The following is a 7,076-nucleotide window of genomic DNA, read 5'->3' as shown; positions in this document are numbered from 1 at the left end:
CCCTAAGTTTGCCCATAGCCTGTACAGAGAGATACCATAAAACTATGGCACATAGGGATTCCCCTGTACTAAGCACAATTCAGCAGGAACAGCCCCCTAAGTTTGCTCATAGCCTGTACAGAGAGATACCATAAAACTATGGCACATAGGGATTCCCCTGTACTAAGCACAATTCAGCAGGAACAGCCCCCTAAGTTTGCCCATAGCCTGTACAGAGAGATACCATAAATCGATGGCACTAGGGATTCCCCTGTACTAAGCACAATTCAGCAGGAACAGCCCCCTAAGTTTGCCCATAGCCTGTACAGAGAGATACCATAAATCGATGGCACTAGGGATTACCCTGTACTAAGCACAATTCAGCAGGAACAGCCCCCTAAGTTTGCCCATAGCCTGTACAGAGAGATACCATAACACTATGGCACATAGGGATTCCCCTGTACTAAGCACAATTCAGCAGGAACAGCCCCCTAAGTTTGCTCATAGCCTGTACAGAGAGATACCATAATACTATGGCACATAGGGATTCCCCTGTACTAAGCATAATTCAGCAGGAACAGCCCCCTAAGTTTGCTCATAGCCTGTCCAGAGAGATCCCATATAATTATTGCAGCCTAGGGATTCCCCTGAGCACAGTGACATGTAGGGGGCGCTGTATTCCCGGGCAGTAGCTGCTAGTTCCCAACATGGAAGCGATATTCTTTAATTGGAAAGAAAAACACATCTTTTAATGATTTGCGAGCGTTTGCGTGTTTCCGAATGTGTCACTGAGCCAAAAACCTCGGCTTCTTTATTATTTCTCCCGCCCCCTCCCCTGCCCCATAACAGCCCCCGGTCAGGGTTAGATTACACCGCTGTCTGTAGTGGGGAATACACCATAGCCGTTCCCTTCCTGTCTGCTAAATAGATCTGTAAGGGGAGAAGGCCAGGGAGACCCTCGCTGTGCAGCCCCCGCTCCGCCTTGGCCCCCGCGCCTGGGATTTTGGCCGCCAAACGCTGAGAGTTCCCATAATGGGCTGCAGAGTTCTGGCACGCCGACCCATTTCACTCCAGAAACTGATGGAGGAAAAAACCCGAGACTTTTACTTCCCCTTTAAACTGATCATATTAACCACCCCCCCTCCCTCCCCACCACCTGGGAAAGTGTCTGGAATAAAGATAAAGGGAGTCGCTGGCCAGGAGTTGGGTCCATAGACCTCTGGCTAATGGGGGTTGGGGGGCTTAGGAAACCCATAAATTGCAAGGGGGGGGGGCAAAAAGATTGTTGCGTGGGGGATCCTGGGGTCCCATCAGCCATCTGGAACTGATTTGTTGAGAATCCTCCTTGTAGTAAATCTGAGATTAGGTGGATCCCTCCAGTTTCTAGGTCCCCAGGGGCCAAATATTTCATTAGGTTAGTATTTAAAGGGGAAGTACTGTATTGTACTAAGCACAATTCAGCAGGAACAGCCCCCTAAGTTTGCTCATAGCCTGTACAGAGAGATACCATAAAACTATGGCACATAGGGATTCCCCTGTACTAAGCACAATTCAGCAGGAACGGCCCCCTAAGTTTGCTCATAGCCTGTACAGAGAGATACCATAAAACTATGGCACATAGGGATTCCCCTGTACTAAGCACAATTCAGCAGGAACAGCCCCCCTAAGTTTGTTCATAGCCTGTACAGAGAGATACCATAAAACTATGGCACATAGGGATTCCCCTGTACTAAGCACAATTCAGCAGGAACAGCCCCCTAAGTTTGCCCATAGCCTGTACAGAGAGATACCATAAAACTATGGCACATAGGGATTCCCCTGTACTAAGCACAATTCAGCAGGAACAGCCCCCCTAAGTTTGTTCATAGCCTGTACAGAGAGATACCATAAAACTATGGCAGCATAGAGATTTCCCTGTACTAAGCACAATTCAGCAGGAACAGCCCCCTAAGTTTGCCCATAGCCTGTACAGAGAGATACCATAAATCTATGGCACATAGGGATTCCCCTGTACCAAGCACAATTCAGCAGGAACAGCCCCCTAAGTTTGCTCATAGCCTGTACAGAGAGATACCATAAAACTATGGCACATAAGGATTCCCCTGTACTAAGCACAATTCAGCAGGAACAGCCCCCCTAAGTTTGTTCATAGCCTGTACAGAGAGATACCATAAAACTATGGCAGCATAGAGATTTCCCTTTACTAAGCACAATTCAGCAGGAACAGCCCCCTAAGTTTGCCCATAGCCTGTACAGAGAGATACCATAAAACTATGGCAGCATAGAGATTTCCCTGTACTAAGCACAATTCAGCAGGAACAGCCCCCTAAGTTTGCTCATAGCCTGTACAGAGAGATACCATAAAACTATGGCACATAGGGATTCCCCTGTACTAAGCACAATTCAGCAGGAACAGCCCCCTAAGTTTGCTCATAGCATGTAAAGAGAGTTATTCCCCATACTAAGCACAATGGGGCCCTTTCTGTGCAGATATTACCGGCCCCTATAGTTTATGTGAATGGGGCCAAAGGCCAAATGTATAAATTTACCCCCAGGACAGGGCTGTTATTCATGATGAATCATTGGGCTCTGGGGGTGCCAGGTATCTGCTGGTATCGTAAGAACCGACCCACAGCAGCTCCGTTCTATTTATACATGTGACATTTATTGTAATTGCTTTCTGACTGCAGGATTTATGGGCCCATTAGGGATCTGCAATTTGTGAACCAAATATAAGAGGCCAATCAGCTCCCTCTCTGATTAGGGACAGAAATACTTATTGCGCTAAGTAAAGCTCATGTTTAGTGGCCCCTCCAGCTGCTGTTGCCTAGAACTCCCCACCAGTCGCTTTACTATAAGGATATTCACAGATACTGCTTGTCCTGTGTGCTAACACTCATTCTGTATGTGCCCCTCACCTTCCCCTCTGTCTGGGCAGGGTCCCTCTGTGTCTCCCCATTCTGTATGTGCCCCTCACCTTCCCCTCTGTCTGGGCAGGGTCCCTCTGTGGCTCCCCATTCTGTATGTGCCCCTCACCTTCCCCTCTGTCTGGGCAGGGTCCCTCTGTGTCTCCCCATTCTGTATGTGCCCCTCACCTTCCCCTCTGTCTGGGCAGGGTCCCTCTGTGTCCCCCCATTCTATATGTGCACCTCACCTTCCCCTCTGTCTGGGCAGGGTCCCTCTGTGTCTCCCCATTCTGTATATGCCCTTCACCTTCCCCTCTGTCTGGGCAGGGTCCCTCTGTGTCTCCCCATTCTGTATGTGCCCCTCACCTTCCCCTCTGTCTGGGCAGGGTCCCTCTGTGTCCCCCCATTCTGTATGTGCACCTCACCTTCCCCTCTGTCTGGGCAGGGTCCCTCTGTGTCTCCCCATTCTGTATATGCCCCTCACCTTCCCCTCTGTCTGGGCAGGGTCCCTCTGTGTCTCCCCATTCTGTATGTGCCCCTCACCTTCCCCTCTGTCTGGGCAGGGCCCCTCTGTGGCTCCCCATTCTGTATATGCCCCTCACCTTCCCCTCTGTCTGGGCAGGGTCCCTCTGTGTCTCCCCATTCTGTATGTGCCCCTCACCTTCCCCTCTGTCTGGGCAGGGTCCCTCTGTGTCTCCCCATTCTGTATGTGCCCCTCACCTTCCCCTCTGTCTGGGCAGGGTCCCTCTGTGTCTCCCCATTCTGTATGTGCCCATCACCTTCCCCTCTGTCTGGGCAGGGTCCCTCTGTGTCTCCCCATTCTGTATGTGCCCCTCACCTTCCCCTCTGTCTGGGCAGGGTCCCTCTGTGTCTCCCCATTCTGTATGTGCCCCTCACCTTCCCCTCTGTCTGGGCAGGGTCCCTCTGTGTCCCCCCATTCTGTATGTGCCCCTCACCTTCCCCTCTGTCTGGGCAGGGTCCCTCTGTGTCTCCCCATTCTGTATGTGCCCCTCACCTTCCCCTCTGTCTGGGCAGGGTCCCTATGTGTCTCCCCATTCTGTATGTGCCCCTCACCTTCCCCTCTGTCTGGGCAGGGTCCCTCTGTGGCTCCCCATTCTGTATGTGCCCCTCACCTTCCCCTCTGTCTGGGCAGGGTCCCTCTGTGGCTCCCCATTCTGTATGTGCCCCTCACCTTCCCCTCTGTCTGGGCAGGGTCCCTCTGTGTCTCCCCATTCTGTATGTGCCCCTCACCTTCCCCTCTGTCTGGGCAGGGTCCCTCTGTGTCTCCCCATTCTGTATGTGCCCCTCACCTTCCCCTCTGTCTGGGCAGGGCCCCTCTGTGGCTCCCCATTCTGTATGTGCCCCTCACCTTCCCATCTGTCTGGGCAGGGTCCCTCTGTGTCTCCCCATTCTGTATGTGCCCCTCACCTTCCCCTCTGTCTGGGCAGGGTCCCTCTGTGTCTCCCCATTCTGTATGTGCCCATCACCTTCCCCTCTGTCTGGGCAGGGTCCCTCTGTGTCTCCCCATTCTGTATGTGCCCCTCACCTTCCCCTCTGTCTGGGCAGGGTCCCTCTGTGTCTCCCCATTCTGTATGTGCCCCTCACCTTCCCCTCTGTCTGGGCAGGGTCCCTCTGTGGCTCCCCATTCTGTATGTGCCCCTCCCCTCTGTCTGGGCAGGGTCCCTCTGTGGCTCCCCATTCTGTATGTGCCCCTCAACGGTTTTGTCATTCCCTGGCTCTGTGCACTCACATGACTCACTGTGACTGACATTTGTAGGTAATTAGGTTTATCTTTAATTAATTGCTCAGCAATGTTCTCCTGTATCAGAGGATTTACCGTTCTGTATTCATAAAGCAACTAGTTCTACTTATGCACCTCGGCTTTTCCATAATGTCTAAGGGAAACACTATGGCACCTCCTACCCATATGTGTAAATACAAATATACAGAGAGGGAATGTTCTGGGCACACAATAAGCTGTACCCCCATACTGTACTGTCTAAGGGAAACACTATGGCACCCCCTACCCATATGTATAAATACAAATATACAGAGAGGGAATGTTCTGGGCACACAATAAGCTGTACCCCCATACTGTACTGTCTAAGGGAAACACTATGGCACCCCCTACCCATATGTATAAATACAAATATACAGAGAAGGAATGTTCTGGGCACACAATAAGCTGTACCCCCATACTGTACTGTCTAAGGGAAACACTATGGCACCCCCTACCCATATGTATAAATACAAATATACAGAGAGGGAATGTTCTGGGCACACAATAAGCTGTACCCCCATACTGTACTGTCTAAGGGAAACACTATGGCACCTCCTACCCATATGTGTAAATACAAATATACAGAGAGGGAATGTTCTGGGCACACAATAAGCTGTACCCCCATACTGTACTGTCTAAGGGAAACACTATGGCACCCCCTACCCATATGCATAAATACAAATATACAGAGAAGGAATGTTCTGGGCACACAATAAGCTGTACCCCCATACTGTACTGTCTAAGGGAAACACTATGGCACCCCCTACCCATATGTATAAATACAAATATACAGAGAGGGAATGTTCTGGGCACACAATAAGCTGTACCCCCATACTGTACTGTCTAAGGGAAACACTATGGCACCCCCTACCCATATGTATAAATACAAATATACAGAGAAGGAATGTTCTGGGCACACAATAAGCTGTACCCCCATACTGTACTGTCTAAGGGAAACACTATGGCACCCCCTACCCATATGTATAAATACAAATATACAGAGAGGGAATGTTCTGGGCACACAATAAGCTGTACCCCCATACTGTACTGTCTAAGGGAAACACTATGGCACCTCCTACCCATATGTGTAAATACAAATATACAGAGAGGGAATGTTCTGGGCACACAATAAGCTGTACCCCCATACTGTACTGTCTAAGGGAAACACTATGGCACCCCCTACCCATATGCATAAATACAAATATACAGAGAAGGAATGTTCTGGGCACACAATAAGCTGTACCCCCATACTGTACTGTCTAAGGGAAACACTATGGCACCCCCTACCCATATGTATAAATACAAATATACAGAGAGGGAATGTTCTGGGCACACAATAAGCTGTACCCCCATACTGTACTGTCTAAGGGAAACACTATGGCACCCCCTACCCATATGTATAAATACAAATATACAGAGAGGGAATGTTCTGGGCACACAATAAGCTGTACCCCCATACTGTACTGTCTAAGGGAAACACTATGGCACCCCCTACCCATATGTATAAATACAAATATACAGAGAAGGAATGTTCTGGGCACACAATAAGCTGTACCCCCATACTGTACTGTCTAAGGGAAACACTATGGCACCCCCTACCCATATGTATAAATACAAATATACAGAGAGGGAATGTTCTGGGCACACAATAAGCTGTACCCCCATACTGTACTGTCTAAGGGAAACACTATGGCACCTCCTACCCATATGTATAAATACAAATATACAGAGAAGGAATGTTCTGGGCACACAATAAGCTGTACCCCCATACTGTACTGTCTAAGGGAAACACTATGGCACCCCTACCCATATGTATAAATACAAATATACAGAGAGGGAATGTTCTGGGCACACAATAAGCTGTACCCCCATACTGTACTGTCTAAGGGAAACACTATGGCACCCCCTACCCATATGTATAAATACAAATATACAGAGAAGGAACGTTCTAAAACCAGAGTTTGTGCTACCCCTCTGAAGGCAAAGACACAAATAAGCACAGAGCATTACAAGAAAAGATGAAGGCTCCTTCAGCTGCCAGAAAGTAAGTTAATGGAGGTAATGAGGTACCTGCGGCCATCTTGGATAAGGGAAAAGGTGCCATAAACCTGCAAGGAACCCCATGTTAAACTTCTGCTGACTGGGATGGCCGATAATTCCCTCTGTGCCCAGTCCAGCTGGGAAGTCACTACAGAAATGGATTCAGACTGTTACATTAACCCCAGACATGATATACATATGGGTGCCTTGAACTACAACTCTCAGCAGCCCCAAAAGATCCTGAGAATTATACCTTAAGGATCAACTGCAGAAAGTAACAAATGGCAGCCCCCACACACAGTAGATAGTAATGGTACAATTTCATACCCTATAGAGCAGGGAGCAGGGAGTAGAGCAGACAGGTTGAGCCT

This window comes from Xenopus tropicalis, chromosome 3 (assembly GCF_000004195.4).
Source record: "Xenopus tropicalis strain Nigerian chromosome 3, UCB_Xtro_10.0, whole genome shotgun sequence".
NCBI classification, from domain to species: domain Eukaryota; kingdom Metazoa; phylum Chordata; class Amphibia; order Anura; family Pipidae; genus Xenopus; species Xenopus tropicalis.
Note: the sequence above shows the minus strand (reverse complement) of the source record.